The 17,415-nt window shown below is 55.4% G+C and overlaps 1 protein-coding gene across 1 annotated transcript in view; it reads right to left on the reverse strand.

Moving 5' to 3' along the window:
• FBXO15 (F-box protein 15) overlaps positions 1 to 17,415 on the reverse strand; it is a 73,365-nt gene that overhangs the window by 45,272 nt on the left and 10,678 nt on the right. The window lies entirely within an intron of this gene.

Here is a 17,415-nt window from a genome sequence, read left to right on the forward strand (position 1 = left end):
TGAAGTGCTGTACGTGCCAGGAAAGTTCTGGAAACGCCCTTATCGGTGGCAGCTTCGGCGGTGTCCCCCAGAAAACATTTCCTTCTCCCCCAGAACATTCTACGGAGCACTTTCTGATATGTACTTGACTTCTTAGCATATTTGGGGGAGATGGACCCCCGGGCGAGCTGTCTCCCCTTTTCAGTCCATCTCCCTGCGCGTTTGGCTCCTGCTTTAGTCTACCTGCTTATTTTAAATGTTTTTTATTTTAATTACAAAAACCTCAAACATTTAGGGAGTAGAAAAAATACTGCAGCGGACGCCCTTGTCTCCCTGCCGAGCACATTCCACGTGGCCAGGCGGACGCTCTGCTTGGGCTCTGTCCCCATCCGTCACTTCCTGCCCTGTCCAGCAGGCTGCCCCATGTCGGTGTGGTCGTCCTTGCCTGAAGCGTAGCGTCCGACAGCCTGAGACGGCCTGCTGCCCTCTGCTCAGAGCAGTCACGCTCAGGACCCGCTCAGACCCAGTGCAGCCTCCAAGCTGCTGGGGCATTTAGCCTTCCTCCTGACCCTGTTTTTGTGGGTTAAGGCCGTTTTCTTTTTTTATATTCATCTTTACGTACTTCCCATTTTATAATATATCCATGCAGCTTTAAAATATGAGCTTATCATTAAGACACTTTTATAGTCAGAAATCAAACAATCATTTTTTTCCAAAAGGAAAAACAGTCCCCGAGGGTCTTCTGCGCGACCATGAGGACACGGAACGGTGCGGTGTTCTGGAGAGCTCCGTTCTCCCTCCCTCTGATGTCACTTGATACTGCACGCTAGAATTCCTTTTCTAAAACGAGCTGCTTCAGTCAACTTCGGCGCCTCTGGTTCTGGCCCCTGTTCACGAGTTTACTCCCATCTTCGAAATCCTTTCCACCGTCCAGGGTCCACACGTAACTGTGCCGTATCCCCGTCTGTCATTTACGTGAATTTGAAAATAATAGTCATTTTCTTCCGAGGCTTATGTCACTTCATCATCCCCAGTGGTCTCTTCTGTCGGGAGTAAGTCTAGAGCAGCATCTCGGCTCTAGCTCCTTAATGAAGAAATGGTTGGTAAGACAAGGGTTTGTCAGAGGCCCTGCCTTTAGCAAAGCGGGCGCCCAGCCCGCGTGCCCCGCCCCGCAGCGGCGTGCCAGTGACCGTCGTCCGCTTAGAAACGTAGGGTGACATTTCTTCTGTTTCTCCTCATCCAAATGTGGGGCCACAGCTCCTATTTCCTGGCTTTCCACTTTGGGTCACACGTAATATACTACTGTTTAATGTACTTAGTACAGTATTGACATGTTCCACCTGTTAGATTTCATTCATTCAGCAAACATTCGAGGACACGCAGTATGTCAGACCCTGTGCTAGGTGCACAGAACCCTAAGACAAAAAGCAGGATGTCAGGGGGGCAAAGTAGAACAGCACGGTGACTCTAGGTCTGACCCAGAGGAGCGTGGCGCTCGGCAGTCGGTGGCTTCAGAGAGGGGGCGCCATTAGAGGTGCGGTCGGCGGGTGGTAGGTGTTTACCAGGCCACTGTGTGAGGAGGGGACAGTCTCCATCGCCAAAGGAAGAGCTGGTGCTGAGGCCCAGAAGCCCCTCCAAGCACCAGGTTACCGGCGTGGAGCACGGGACGGTGCTGAAGGCCCAGTGGTGAGCCACTGTGGACAGGCCGTCACCGGGCAGCCCGCGCTCAGCACTGGCGGTGCCGTGGAACCTGCTGGGGACCCACCCTGGCCCCATTCGGAAAAGCGGAGAACGCAGATCCTGCATAATCAGGACTTCTCCCGTAGGCGTCTCCCTGGCACACGCACCTGGAGCCAAGTACCAGGTACGTGAGAACAAAAACCTGGGGGAGAGATTGATACAAAACTCGGTAGTGCACAGCTTCGGTCGGCATGCTGCAGTCCGGCCCCCCCGGTGACAGGGTTGGGAGGTGGGCCCTCTGGGAGGTGACAGGGCTGTAAGGGAGTGGCACTCAGTGGGACCAGTGTCCTTAGAAAAGACGCTGCCTGCCCCTTCTGCCACAACCACAGCAGGAAGTCCGCAGCCCGAAAGGGCCCTCGCCGACCGAGCTGGCGGCCTGATCTCAGACGCCTGTGTCCAGAACTGAGAGACGAAGGTCCGGTGTTCATAAGCCACCCAGTGTGTGCTAAAACTCCCGTGACAGCAGCCAGAGCAGGTTAAGGTACCAGAGGACTGTTCCAGCAGCAGGAAATGTTCCCACATGCATGCACGTCACGGTCCTGGGCAAAGCGGGGACCTCCGCTAATGAGACGATGGGAGGGAAGGGGCCGGCGCCAGCTGCAGCCTTCGGTGCAGAGGAACCTCAAATGCTTAGAGCAAAAAAGGCGAAACGTGCGTTTCGACATTTGTATGGAGTCCAGAAATGTGCCAAAGTAAATACACATGTACACACGCGTGTATCATTTGAAGACGCGTACAAATGTGACCGAACACGAAGACGCAGCGAAAGCGAAGCCCACGTCCTGGCGAGTGACACTGGTGGGGGGCGAGCTTCCCGGGGCTCATCACGGGCAAGTTCTCGGCTGGACGGCAGGGTCCGTGGCTGTCCATCCTACCCACTCACGGGCGACCGATGACCCAGAAGGTAACGCAGCTATGGTTCAGGGCTCCTCCCGTCCCCACGCCCCAAAGCCCAGCACCTAATTTCGTATTCATCATCTTCTATGCCCTTTCTTACAGAAGACCCCAAACCCTGAAGCCTCGGGGTCCTCAAATCTCGGATCCCCACCCCTTGCATTCAGCGATAATTTTAAAATGCACCAAGTACTCTCAATCTTAAAATGAGAAAAATCTGGCCACTTACCCTACCCGGCTGTGTTCCAGGCCTGAGTGTATCCCTCAGCCCCTTGGTAATGCTGCACGCGCATCACCCCAAACTCTGCATCCGCGGATACTACACGAAAACCCTGGGTTTTGTTCTCCACTGTAACATCCTTATGTTACGTGTTTCTCTTACTGATGATGTTTTTTCTGTATCCTCAATTACATCTAATTTTGCAGTTTTGGCGACACTTTTGTCCTCCTTTCTCTTTAAGTTAGTTGTTAAGCCATGTCCTACCCCGGGTCCCCAGTGCCCCCCGCTGTGTCGGCTGCTCCCAGCGGCTGTCCCTAGGAGGTCAGAATCATCTCCTAAGCCACGTCTCTGCCCCCGGTCTCTCTGCATCTTCGTCCCGCCCAGCACAGAGCCCCTTCCGAAACGCAGATCTGACCCTGCCGCGGCCTTCAGTGGCTCCCCGCTGCCCTGAAAAGGTTCAACGCCCTCAGGAGAGCGCCGATTGCGGAGTCAAATCCCCGTGTCCTGCCTCAGTTTCCCCCTCCCCAACCATAGCCCAGCCAACCCGGGCAAGCTCTGACACCGAGGGCTTGGGCCTCCGTCCCGTCATGTTAAAAAGTTACCCTGATGGGTTGTTAACTCTCGTGCATGTTTTGCCGGAACATTCTCAGCCACTTGGCATGGTCTTAATACTTAACGTCAGGCCACGTGCGCACCTTCCTTTCCCATCAAGTCAGTCGTGGAAGCTACAGTTTTCCCGTGTAAGGTTTCTTCTCTCAGCGGCATTTTCAAAAGCCAGCTACAGAATTCCATAAAATCCCACATAAAAACTGGGGCCACAAGACATCTTCCACGGCCCAGCACAGTCACAGCGCATAAAAAGAGAGACGCCACTCACCCGCAGCCCAGGCCTCGTCCTTGCGAAACCGAAAGCGCACGGGACATGCTCGCTCGGCCCCCGGGCTCCCGCACTGCCGACGGGGGACGTGGCACTTCCCGGTCCTTGGGACCCGGAAACGGGATGGCTCGCACCCCGCTCTGCCCTTTGGCACCTTTCAGCGCCTCCCGGGTCCACCTGGTGAGGACCAGGAGCACGGGGCCGCCACCCGCGAGGGCACCGGAGGCCCTGCCGACGCCCGCTCGGGCTCGCCTCCCACCACGCCCCGTCATGGTACAGACACGGCACGTCAAACGAGAGACCGACGGCGGGGGGCCCCTCGGGAAGTCACTCACCGCTGCTTCCGGCTCGGGCGGCACGGCGCTGGCGGGCGCTGGGCTCGTCACGACAAAGCCACAGCGTAGGCGCGACGAAGTCGCAGCATGAGCACACGGCCGCCGCGGAACGGTGTCCCTCTCCCGAAACCGAGTCCTCCGCGGTGCCAGCGCCAGGCCGAACCGGAAGCCCAGGTGGACTCGCCCTCTCAAGGTCGTCGACTCACTCACATTGTAGCCCTCGGAGGTCACGCCACAGGGCCTGGGCATGAGAGCGTGGACATACCTTCTAGAACCCACCATTCAGGAGGCAAACAAGGGCGTGTGCTAGGGCAGTGACTGGCTCGAGGTCGTCCCCGTCGCGTGACCTCGGACCCAGGGATTCAACCCCAGGCCTGTCAGATCCTCACATGCTCGGTGTTTAACCATCCCTAACGCTGCCTCCAGCCTTCCTCTCTCTCTCTAGAGCTCGGTTTCTGCATCTCGGTTTTTAGAAGGCTCACACGAAGTGTGAACGCCTTTCGACCACAGGGGCACCGAGCCATAGTCCAACCATCAGCGCATCTCTTCCTTCCGTTTAGGCTGTCGCTAGCGAAGGTATCGGTTTCATTTTTGGGCCTCCAGTTCTTAGAGTATTTGGAAGATAGCAAGTTCTCAAAAAAGTTTATTAAAACTGAGCCTTCGAAACATCTCCAGTTCTAATACAGAGGCAACACATTGTGCAGAAAGTGACTTAAAACGCTGCCAAGTTCCTGGTGTGCCAGCGATAATAGAAGCCTGCCGAAATAATAGGCGCGGTCCTGTGGCATCCCAAAGCGGTCCCACATGAGCAAGCCAAAATAACAGCCAAACGACAGAAACCCGATGCCTGCAGAAGGTCGAAACGACCCCGGGAGCAGGGTTGGTGGAAAGAAAACATACACTGTCCTCAGGATATGCTTGTCGGGAACCAAAAACGGTTTACGGAACAACCAACTTGTACGTCCCACTTCGTCATCTGACAAAACAAAAATGCAAGGAAAATGTAATGCGACCGTTGCCATGGAACCTCTCGCCTTAGCAGCTCAGAGCGGCCATGCACGGTAATCAGATGCGATGGACATTCTGCGATTACTCATTGACTACCCGGAGTGGCATCTTGACCACATCTAGCTTTTCACCGTGTGACATGTGACACTCCTGGCAGTCGGTTACTTATGTGTAGCCAGTAAGAAACTTACTCCCCAAATTCCCCCAAGAGCCAACCTGCGTAAGGTGCTCGGCCCCATTTCCCGCCGGATTCCCCGCCCAACCCAGAGAAAGGTTCATCAGTGCTGCTCTGGTTCTCGGCATACAAAGATCTCTGACGAAATGTAAACACCTCGCCCTCTCCTTCTGTTCTCTCCCCTTTGTACTGGACTTCGTGATGAACTTCTGTTAAAAACAGCGAACGGAAATGCTAAAACCTTATTCGGTGTTGAACGTGTATCGACGCCATTGGTTACTCTGGGTCCGAGGAATTAAAAAGATGGTAAAAGAAAGCACACAGAGTGACCGCTTCACCCAAAAGGCCAGAGCCATGGAGTGGAGAATCCTGGGTCACCCCCGCAGTCGGCACCAGCAGCCGCGTGTGCGGCTCCCAGCAGCAACTGCCTCACTCGCGGGAGGGGCCGCAGGGCAATGAGTGAAGAGAAGGGCCGAGAAGGCTCTGCCCATGACCATGCGCGAGGCCACAGGGGAGTCTCACCTCTGAGGCCCCGCGGCTCGTACCCGCCCACTGCTCCCGCCGCACGCGCGGTCAGCAGTGAGGTGCTCATTTATTTAGGCAAAGTTGCCAATACTGTTTTGGAGAGAAGTAAATGCTATCAACAAATAAATGCTGAGTGAGCCGTGTGGCTCTCTGCCCACAGAGGAGACGCCAAAGGGATATGTATTGATTTCTCAGTGAACCAAACAGGACACCTTGTCTTTGGCACAGATGATGAAAGTCAGCTACGTTTTTGCTGGACGCTGCCGGCTGCTGTGTGTGATAGACCGCTGGTAAATGCTGCCAATTTTGTTTAGGGGCAATTTAGACAAAAACCATAAACTTATTAAGCTAAATGTCACAGTCATTGATATCAATTTGCATTTAGCCTATAGATACATAAAATGGACATAATGCATAAAAATAACTGGTTTCAAATAATATAATCGGATTGTAATAGGTTCATTATTTTTCGTGTCAGAGTTGGAAAAATACTCATTTTTGTCCTTATCAAGTGTGACCGCATCATTATTTGTGTGATTGTTAATGTCGATTGGTCTCGTTTCTGATTTATGTAATCCAGGAGCGCCGGGGCGCTGGAGGAAGCTCTCGCCGCCGGCGCCCCCTGGCACCCGGGGCTCTGTGGGTGCCTGTGTGGGGCCGAGGCGGGCCTGCGGCTGCAGCCCCGATGGCATTCCCACGCGGGCCGCGGGCATTCCTCCTACGCGACAGGGACCTGCCCCCTCGAGTCTGACAGAGACTTGGGATTCCAGGGTGTGGGGAGCTCCGCACAGTAGGCGCACAGGGGACAAACGCTTCGGTGTCCAGACGGCCTCACACCGAAGCTCATGCCACGTCCCCCCCAAATGGTAGGGCGCCATCTCTGCCTCTCGGTTCAAATCCCCCGACCCTCGGGTCCCCGCCCTGGCGCGTTTCTCCTCTGCTGCGTCCCAGCTCCTGCCTCTGCTCTCTCCAGCCTCCTTCCCGCCTCCTCCGCCTCCTCATCTCCCTCTTCCCTCCTTCGCAGACTGTGAGAAGGTTCACGCCTACCGACAGGCCGTCTCGATGCCCCTTCATGCTCCTCCTCCTCGAGTTCAGTCGGACAGGATAAACCCTGTGGGTCAGAAGCGATGAGCCCCATAGACTTGGAAACGAGCCATCCCAGCAAGTCAGCTGAAGACGCAGGGAAGCCCGCCGACCTCGCCGCTGCTCACACCAGGACCCCCCCGCCCCCGCCCCCACCCCTCGTTCTTAGGCCAGCTCCTCAAACGTTCGGCTTCTTTTTTTGCCATGAAGAGGTCCGGGGACGCGATCTGTTTTTCTTAAGAAGGAATACAGCTTTCGAATCAAGCATGTTCACTCAGGACTCAGACGGCCTTAGCGGAATTAAAGTCCGACCCTGCCTGCCACCAGGATAAGTGATTTACTCCACTTCCTGTAAAATGGGATCATAATAGTACCAACCTCGGCATTTTTTCCTGAGATTTAATTGCATGTAAAGTGCTTAGGAGATAGAACGACCAGGAAATAAATTATAAAGAAGCATGTAAGAACGTCATAAAGGACAACTCAACGTCCTACAGAGGGAGACCCAAAAAAGACTTGAATAAAGGAAAAGGCATACTCCGTTCTTGGGGAGATAGCTTAGTTTCTTATAGAGATCACCTTCCTGTTCCTTCGGACACGAAACACTCGATAAGTGAGAGAAATATGGGGAACAAGAGCGAGCTCTTCGCATGGGAGAGTCGGAGTTCCAGCTACGCCGGCCGCAAGCTCCAGCAGGTAGAAACAAAAACACAAAGTACCGGAAAAGAAGGCAGGCCGCCAGCAAACAAGCCTGTGAGCTACACGTCCTCAAGCCGAGCAGAGCGGTCAGAGCCTGGACGACGCCCGACCGGGCACTGTGAGGGACGCGGCTGCCGAGCAGCCGGTGGAAGGAGAACTGGCGGGAGGCCACACGAGAATCTTCAGGGGCTCGGCTCCGCCGCCGGTGACCCGAATCAGCACCCGGGGACGTGGCCCGGGCCTCTGTGTTTGGAAGCTCTCTGTGCAATTCGATGCACACGGGGTGCCAAGAACCAATGACCAATGACCCAGGCGGCACTTCTCAGACCCGTGCGCTCACCAGACTCGCTCTGCGGCTCTGTGAAACCGGACCTCGCCACAGCACAGCCTCTGCCCGCAGGCCCCTCTCCTGCGGCTGCTGAAACGAATGGCCGCCGCCTGGCTTACGACACCGGGAAAGGGGACCAGAAGTCCGAGGTCGAGGGGCGAGCGGGCCCTGCCCCACGGGGCCCTCGGTGCTCCTTGGCTCGTGGCCACATCACGCCGATCTCCGCCTCCCTCGTCACGCGGCCTCCTGCTCTGTCTCCCCCCTTCCCTCCCCTCCCCTCCTCTGCTCTGGACCCTGTCATCAGATTTAGAACCCACCTTATAATCCAGGACAGTCCTATCTCGAGATCCTTAATTTATCTACATCTGCAAGTGACTCTTTCCAAATGAGGCCACATTCACAGGGCGCAGATATTAGGATGCGGACATATCTTTCAGGGGACGGGCACCGTTCAATCCACAATGGGGCCCAAGAATCTATAATTTGTAAATGGATTCCCGAAGTCATACGGATGCATTGGGAGCTACCCACGCACGGCTCTAACTACTTAGCAAACTCCTCCTCCTCCGAGTTTCCCGAGTAAGTTCCCGTGGCCTCTCTCATCAGGCTGTCCTTGCTCCTGGGGCCAGGAGCTGTAGCGAGGATCCGGCAACGTACAATCGTGAAGTCGCATAGGGCTGTCCTCTGACCGTTGTCCCCAGGACCCAGGCATGGCCATTCTGTTCCTCGGCTCTGCCTCTCAGGGGCCTGCGCCCATCTGCTCACGTGACAGCTCTGGAAATTTAATAAAACCCGGCACCCAGAAGGTGACTCCCTCTCTGAAGGTGATTTAATGCGCTGCACCGGTTAGTCATGTGACTATGCCTGGGGAGAGCGGAGAACGTGGCCCTGGAGGCAGCTTCCATCGGGCTGCCCAGGTGCCCACAGGGAAGCGGGAAGCGGAGGGTCTGGCACGGTCTCCACGCCACCTGTCCCCCGCCTGAGACTTCCTGGTGCTCCAGGCGGAGAAAAAGCCGTTCGGGGCCGAGTGTCAGGAAGTAAAAGACAGTCAGCTACACCTAACAAAGCACTACAACAAATCTCGACTGTGATAGTGCTCTTCCCCGCCTCCCCCCCCCCAAAAAAAAAAAAAAAACATAAAAACACAGATGCTGTGTAATATGGCCAATCAGAGGTTAAGGGCCTTGGTTATAAAACACCACAGTCACCCATCTGTTCAAGGGTAAAACTGCAGTCATTTCTGGAGTTCAAAAAAGTAATTCAGGTCTTTTTACAGACGTCCCCATGAAGTCCTTGTGGCATGACTGCCGGAGGGGAAGATCACGCACGATTCTTCTGCTTACCTGTGACAGACTGTACAAGTACTCATTGGCCTTTTATGGAAATTATGACATTACGAAGTCGTTTTCATAGAAACCAACAGCATGTTACAATTCACGGGAGACCAGCCTTCCGATCCGAGCATATTTGCAAAAGGAGATTGAACTGTAAAACATGCTTAAAGGGTTTAGCTTCATCAAATTCTATCTTTGGGTCAAAAACTTACAAAGCAAAAAAGGAAATAAACCCTTCGCTCAGAAGCATTTTTAATCTGCCATTCGAACAACCTTATTTGAAATTATACCGAGCAGAACCGTTTGGGAAAACTATAAAAGCGATTTTACGTGTGTTTTAAAACCTTGTCACAGAGTTTGACTACAGTGTGAAACTACGGTCTGGAATTACCCCTGGAAAGGAGCAGTGACTTCTTCGCGCCAAGAGACCCCGTCTCCCGCGCGCCACTCGGCACAGAGCCGTCTCCCTCATCATCGCTGCCTCCTCCCAGCGCCCATGCTCGTTGTCACGATTCGGCTGCGGGAGTCCCGTTTTGTCCTGCCTTGGGATTATTTTCTGGGGAGGAAGGATGTCAGCCGCCCAATCACAGAAGCTCCAGGAGGAGGGGGGTGAGCTCCACGTCCCCCGGGAGGCGACGTCCCGTGGCGCGCGCCCACTCAGCGTTCTGGACGAGGCCGAGGCCGTCGGCTGGCTCCTCGGCGAGGCTTCCCTTCCACGTGGGGCTGCGCACACGTTGTAGAAATTAGAAATTATCAGATAACATGCCTTTCCATTCTTAAGGGAGAGAAATCTTCTGAAAACTCTGGACAGTACAGTAAAAATCAAGAGTATTAAACTGTAATTGTAAAATTATTAAATTTCTTATGGCCCGGTAGTTACGGGTACAGCTTTAGAGCTGGGTGAACCCAGGACTGAAATCCGCATTCTGCCACTGACTTGGCTGAGTGACGAGGGCAATTTCACGTTGCCTCTCTGAGTCTCGGTTTCTCCCCAGGTGGCATGGGGACCAAGAAGTGTGAGGGTCAGAGGCGAACATGCATTTCCAGCTGGGCGTGAGTCAGGGGTACAGGCAGCTCACGACGTCATCCAAAACTACCGCTAACATCCACTTGCCTTTGCTTGAAAACAGCTGTTCACGCCAACTAAGACTAGACGTTTCGGAACTTGATGCCAAGCTTTCCTATACAGTGGAAATGCATAACCATGGAAACTCGACTTTGTTTTCCAGGGCCAGTCTAACACACGTACCCAAGAATGCAGTGTGAAAATGGCCTCTAACCACCAAGTGCCACTACAAGCAGCCAGGAGGCCCTAGGCCAGCTCCCGGAACGGGAATCCCAGGCCTGGGGCAGGCGGGATGCGGGATGAGCCTGAAGCGCCTTCTGCCCAAACACAGGGAAGTGCGCCAGGAAGGATGGCGACGCATCGGAAGAGCGCGGAAGGCAGCCCGCAGGGGCTCCCCCTGCACCCCGAACCTGCACGGCTGTGCGCGGCAGTGGCGCGCCGCCTGCCGGATTGGACGGGAAGCCGCGCTGAGGCAGCGGAGACGCCGACGGCGTCGTGGGAAGCGGGGTTTGTAAAGTCTGAACGACCCGCCCAAAAAGCCAGGGTTTCCCAGCGGCACGGGGGGCAGGAGTGACCTTGCAGGGGAGAAGCCGGCAGACCCCACCTTCGTCAAGCGCTGCAGGGGACAGTGTCAGCGAGGGCACGAATGGACGGCCGCGAGGTCACGGCACCACTCCTGTGACGCTCCTGCCGCAGGTGGCGGGCGTTGGACACGCCCAGATTCAGGGACACTAAAGAACTGGCCTGCGACATTCGAAAGCACCGAACCCATAAGAGTCAGGAAAAATAAAACCCTGAGAAGCCGTGCCAGACTGTGACGGCCAGACGCACCACGCGACCCTGACGGTCGGTCCGTCACGCCAGGTGGCGCTGGGGCCCCGGCGGAAGGCGAGGGGGGCTGAGGGCCAGCGGCGGGAGCGAGTCGGGGCCACCCGGCGTGGACGTGGTGGCTGTGCGTCGCGGGCGTGGCGGGGCACAGCTTGCCGGGGCCGCCAGGACAAAGCTCCGCGGACCGCGTGGCCTAGAAGACAAAACCGTAACTTCTCATCGTCCCTGGGCCCGGCAGCCCGCGGTCGAGGGGCCACCAGGGCCGGGGTCTTCCGAGGCCTCTCTCCTGGGCTCGTAGTTGCCGCCTTCGCGTGGTCTGCCTCGTGCGGGTCCTTGCCCTGACCCCCTCGTCTTGCACGAACACCAGGCTGAGGGGCCCAGTCCCCAGCGCCCACTGCGACTTCGTTTTAACTCAGCTATGTCTTTCAAGACCCTGTCTCCAAACACAACCTCGTTCTGAGGACTGACGTCCTGGGGGTCAGGACTTCAACAGAGGAATTTCGAGGGGCTACAGTCCAGCCCCTAAAAGTAGGAGAATATCCTCGTTTGTAGGAAAGATAACACTAAAGGATTTGGAAATAATGTGACATTGCGTCAGCTGCTTATTCTCAGACGACGTCAGAAAAACATTCATTCTCTGTACTGCACTTATTTGCAACTTTTCTGTCAGTTGGAGATTTTTTCAAAAAAATTGGTGAAGAAAAATAGTGAGTGAGGGGCATTTAAAACTTTGTTAATACTTGGTGGGTCTACCCGAATGAGCTACACGATGCCACGGCACTTTGAAATCTCAGCTCTGAATTTATTCCAGCTCTTTCTTCCTATCCTTCACCAAGAAAAATGTCGCACTCAGCGAAACATCCTTCAGATACCCCATTATCAAATGTTGGCATGAATTCTTAATATTCTGAAAGAAAATGATCCTGGAAAGTATAAAATATTTATAGCCCGCTGCCTCACTCGAGGAGAACTCTGTACACACCTGCTCCTCAGCGTTTGGGAACAGATGGTGGAGACTAATAAAAAGACAGAAAAATTAGAGGCAGGAATCGAGCACGATGCCCAGCAGAGAGAAGCCATTTTTCATGGGGAGCAAGTGCCTTTACGCTCTTGAGATAAAGAGCATGACCTGGAATTGCAGTTTTAGTCCATCAGACTCTGTCCGTTATTCCTCTTAATTTTATATAAATCTCGCCCCACCCCCACCCCCGTCCCCTAAAAGGTGAGTTCTTACCCAGGGAAGGTGTCTGAGGGCGCATGAACGTTATCGTTCCACTGAGGCACCGCGACCCCGCTCCCCCCCGCAGGACAGCCGACTCTAATGAAGGGACCATATGTGCATCCCCGTTACGAACGATCCGTCCAAAAGGCAGTCGCCTTCTTCGCTCAGCTTCGTTCTTCTGGAAATTGCCGGCAGCCCCCACACTGCGACCGATGCCCTCTCACTTCCGTCGGGCCCACCGGAGGCCACCGGGACACTGTCATCGTACTTGGAACCTGCCGTCGGAGTTCCACCGTCACGTTCTGAGCTACGCGTGGGCCTTCGTCGATCCGTGCACCTCGGCAAGACTGTGCACCGAGAACGCATCCGGGCTTCGTAAACGGACACGGCCCTAAAAGAATCACCGCACGCGGGCACACGTCCGCCAGCTGCGCCCGGCGTCCTAAGGCCAGCAAAAATCAAGCGTGCCCGCCTGCATTCGCACTGCTTTTTGGTGATTTTGATCGAAACGTCTCCTTCCTGAGCATCGTTACGAACCTGCGGACCTTCAAACACCGATCTCATTTGGATTAAGAGCATCGTGGCCTTTTCGATGCCGAAAACTGTTGTAATTAGATTAGCAGAAAGCCCTTCGTGCTGGGCCCTTTGTCCCGATCCCACTGAGAACTCCAAACACAGAACACGTCACCTGGCCCGGAGCACTGGCCGGGGGGGATCACGCCAGAGACACTCACCTGGGCACCGAGTGGGCACACGGAAGTCGAGTGAGCAGAAGTGATGCACCTGCTGCCCTTATTGGGCCACTTTTCAAAATAAAACTGAAGAAAATATTTGTTGTCGAGGTCATAATTTTAGATTACATTAAATTAAATTTCACTTCATTAAAATTGAAATTGTTTAAATGATTATTTTTAAATTTTCAGAACCTTTTCTGAGCTTCTATTTCCTCTACAACCTACGTATTTTCATTGCAAGCCTTTTTCCAAACCTACAGTCATGCCCCCCCCCCCCCGCCTTAACCCGCCCTACGCGACTTGGCAGCGACCGCTCTGCAGTCAGCTCATTGGCAGCGCCTGTCACGAAACCTACCAAACCTGCGTTTGCGGAACTCGCACCTCAAACCAAAGGACGAGAGCCCAGTTTCCCCAAGTCCCCTGCCGTGGGGCCCTAATTGCTGAAGCAGATATATCCAGAATGTTCCCCCAAATTTGCTTGCACAGTGTGTCCGCTAGGATGCTTTTTAATGTAACTTAAAGTTTGAATCAAACTGCCTTAATAAAGGGAGATTCTTGGCTGACTTAACCGAGAAGCCCAGGAGTGAGTCGGGCTTTGGGTGGGGTGAAATCCAAGAGTCCAGCCTCAGCAGAGACCGCGTTTCTCCAGTCCCTCCACTGGGCCTGCCGAGAGGTCGGCTTGACCCCAGGTCTGGTCTTTCCCGGCCCGAAAGACACCTGCCAACAGCACCGGAGATGCCGGCCTCCCGTGTGCAGATGGGAGGACAAGGAACACCTTCCCCAGCGACTAGACCTTCGCTCTCTCCGCACCTGCTGGGACCATCCTCGCGTGTGCTCACTGAGCCCCGGGAAAACCTGGGGCCGAACGGTTCAGAAGGAGATTCTCGTCGACCCCTGGACCAACGACTGTCATTCTGCCCACAACTAGAGCTGGGATTGAGCCTACGTGAACTCAAACAGCATGGTCGCTACGTCGTAGGGAGGGGAAAGGGGGTCTCAGGGAGGCGAGCACAGTTTGCCAAGTTTCCCATCCAGCTATCTTCCCCCCGAACACACGTGGCATGCAGGACCGTAGGCTTTGGTCCTGCCTGTGCCGGCCAGAGGAAAAGGACGTTGGCGACCACGCAAAGCTTGATGTGGTGCTGGGGGAGGGTTGGTGCCCTCTAAAAACGCACGTCCCCCCGGAACCTCAGCATCCGATCTTATTCACAACTAAGGTCCCTGCAGATGTGATTAGTTACGAGGAGATCATACGGGACCAGGGTGGGCCTTGCACCAAATACGACCGGTGTCCTTGTAAGAGGAGGCAAGGACACACGGACTCGCAGCGAGAAAGGGCCACGGGACGCCTGGAGTCCAGGGCCGAGAGCGAATGAAGATCTAGTGCTTCAAGTCGCCAAGCTGAATAAATAGGGAAGAGAATAATATTTAGATTGAATAAAGATTTGGGAAATCTTTTCTTCCAAAATGATTTCGAAACGGCACGTAAATATTAGCAGCGTAGGAGCGGCTGAGAGAAATGAAAAGAGGAAAAAAGGTCAAAAAGACAGGGCGGAGGAGGCACGGCACGTACCTGGCATGAGGCGCTCCCTCACCTGCAGCTTCCGGGCTCAGGGAACACCTGCCTGGGCCGCCCGAGGGCCATCGGAGGGCCTCTTCCCAAGAAGGCGGTCGGGCCCCGCCTGTCCCAGAGTTCTGGTCGCGGCCCGCTCTCACCTCTACCTCGGCCCTGTCACTCCACTCCGCGCCTCAAGACGGCACGGAAGAAATCGGCGTGAACTTCCTCACCCTCTCCACACATGTTCTCGCAAAGCGACTCTTCGAAATCTGGTCCCGTCAAGCAAAGACGCAGGGCTGGGTCCACAGAAACAGCCCTCATAACACGTCCCGGGGTGTGGACAATAACTTCATCCGCTGGGATCCACCTGCAAATGTCGCACTCATCCCTAGTTGGTCCCCAAAATGAAGAATGCCTGACGGCTGCTGCCAGGTCCCTCCCCACTCCGTGTGTGCGCGCGTGTGTGTGTGCGCGCGTGCGTGCGTGTGTGCTTCCATTCTGGTCGCTGAAAACCGTGGCTGACATGCTGGGGCCCACCCACAAGCCCGCGTGGTCGCGCCTTCGGCACCGTCACCTGGTGCCGGCTGCTGGCACCTGCGGGTGCCGAGCGTGGTCCCGGCTTCTGCCACTGGGAAGCGGGGTCCATTTCCTACGGCTGCCGTGACAAACTGCTATCAACTCGACGGCCGAAAAGGACACGAACGGCCACCAGGCTAAGGCCGCGGCGTGGGCGGGAACGCCGTCCCTGCAGGGAAGGTCGGTTTCCTTGTCCGTCTCGGCTGCAGCTGCAGGACAAGGTCACCGTTCTCTTGCCAGCTGTCACGTGGGGGCCACTCCCACGCTAGGGCCCCCTCCCTCCATCTGCACAGCTCACAACAGTGGGTGGGTGTGTGGGTGGGTGGGTGCAGTCCTCGCACACCCGGAACCCGTTCTCCTCTCTCGGACCCAGTCAGGAGTGGGTCTCCCGCGAAGGGGTCACGTGGTGACCTCCGCCCAGTGTCCGGGAAGTAGCGGCTTCTGGTTTGAAACCCAGGCACTCGGGCCTCCGAGGCTGCGCCTGCAGCCACCCCGGGGCACCGCTTCCCTAGGGAAGGACCTGCATCCGGGCGACAGGAAACTCCGCCTTGCGGAGCCGCTGGCGGCGGGCGAGACTCGGCACTGCTGCTCCCGCTTACCTAAAATGTTGGCATTTTGTTTGTCATGGATATTCCGCACTAATTCTTATTTTTTAAAATATGTCTAAAATATTTTCTTTATCTCGATTACTGTTTCTGACAGAGCTGCCGTGTTTTTGTGTTTTGGGCGCAGCGATCAGAGCGTGTGCCTGAGGCGAGGGCCTTGCGCCCCTCAGGCCAGGCACACAAACGACCTGCCCAGGTCCGGGCTTCTGTGCGGCTCCGAGTCATAACGCGACCCCGCCGGACAGAAACCGAGGCCTGAGCCCCGCGCCGCCCCCGAGGTTCCGACGCCGCGGAGTGGCCCGTCGGACGCGGGTGCTCTGGCCTGCGCTTCGGCCGTCGCAGGTGCAGGTCGGGGGCCTTCGTTCCGATCTGCGCGAGCAGAGGAGCCAGAGGAGCCGTACTCAGGACTCCCGGCTGCCAGGCCGCGTTCCCGGGCAAGCTGACGCCACGGGCGCCGCCTGCAGCCTTTGTCTGCCGCCTGGTTCTGCCGGTCTCCATGCGGAGGGCAGGCCCCTTTAGCAGCCCCCTGAAGGCGCTCCGCCTCCTGAGCCTGGGAGCTTTACCCCGTCAGGGCCACAGAGGGCCCTTGTCACTCACTGCCATGAATTTCAGATTCATGGAATTTAGTAAACCAGTAATTATTTACTCCATAAAGGTATTGTTTTAAGACGGTCATTTCTTTAGCATAGTCTTTTAAAGATACTCATTTCTTTAGTATTCATATTAAACAGTGTTCATTTAAATTCTAAGATCCCCCAGTAAGTGCAGGTAAACTCAGAAGTCACTTCCACAGCCTCCCCGTGGTCCGCAAACAGGTATGAGCTGCCTTCTGCATTCTGCACGCGTCTGAGCTGGACGGCAGGGCCACAGGACGGAGAAAGACCGGATCCTCGTCTCCGAGAATCGGTGAATTAGAAGCATAACTAGTTCACGGCAATACTGGATGCTGAGGGTCAGAGAAGACACTTTTTAATTTTAGGAATGCTAAAAACAAAATGCATTTTCTCCAAAAGTCATGCCATGTCCCCTGGTCAGGGACCATCCCTCCCTTCCCGCCTCGAAACATGCCTGGTTGTCACCGTGTGCCCACCTGGCAAAGCGGGGTGTGTCTTCTCTTCTGCTTTGTATAAACAATGGGATCAGAGCATGAGCCCTGAAATCCCTGCCAGTCCAAAGGTCTGCCCTTTGTCCCCACTTTCCTCTGGCTCAGGTTTCAAGCCAGCTCAGATCAGAGAGCAGTCAAGGGCCTCCTGGAGTCCTTGGAAGCAATCCAGCCACCTCTGTGCCCAGAAGCCCCGGGGGCAGGAAACTGGAGGTGCAAGTCAGCAGGATGTAGAAACCAAGCCAGTAAAGAAACACCTGACACCCATCCCATTCTTGCTGTCAGCAGTCAAAGCCAGAGGGCTGAGGGGGCGTGCCCCACGGGGCTATACCCCCACACCCGCCCCCGTTCCTGGGATGGGATTTGGGGATTTGGGTGCAGAAGGAGTGTTTGCAGATGTAATCAACACGTAAATTAAGGTAGGTCTACTGGACTAGGGTGGGCCTTAAATCCAATAACCTGGGTCCTTATAAGAGGAAACTCAGGGAGGGACTGGAGGGGTGTGTCTGCCCTCTGAGGGCCCTCCC

Source organism: Rousettus aegyptiacus, unplaced genomic scaffold, assembly GCF_014176215.1.
Source record: "Rousettus aegyptiacus isolate mRouAeg1 unplaced genomic scaffold, mRouAeg1.p scaffold_m13_p_12, whole genome shotgun sequence".
Lineage (NCBI taxonomy): Eukaryota > Metazoa > Chordata > Mammalia > Chiroptera > Pteropodidae > Rousettus > Rousettus aegyptiacus.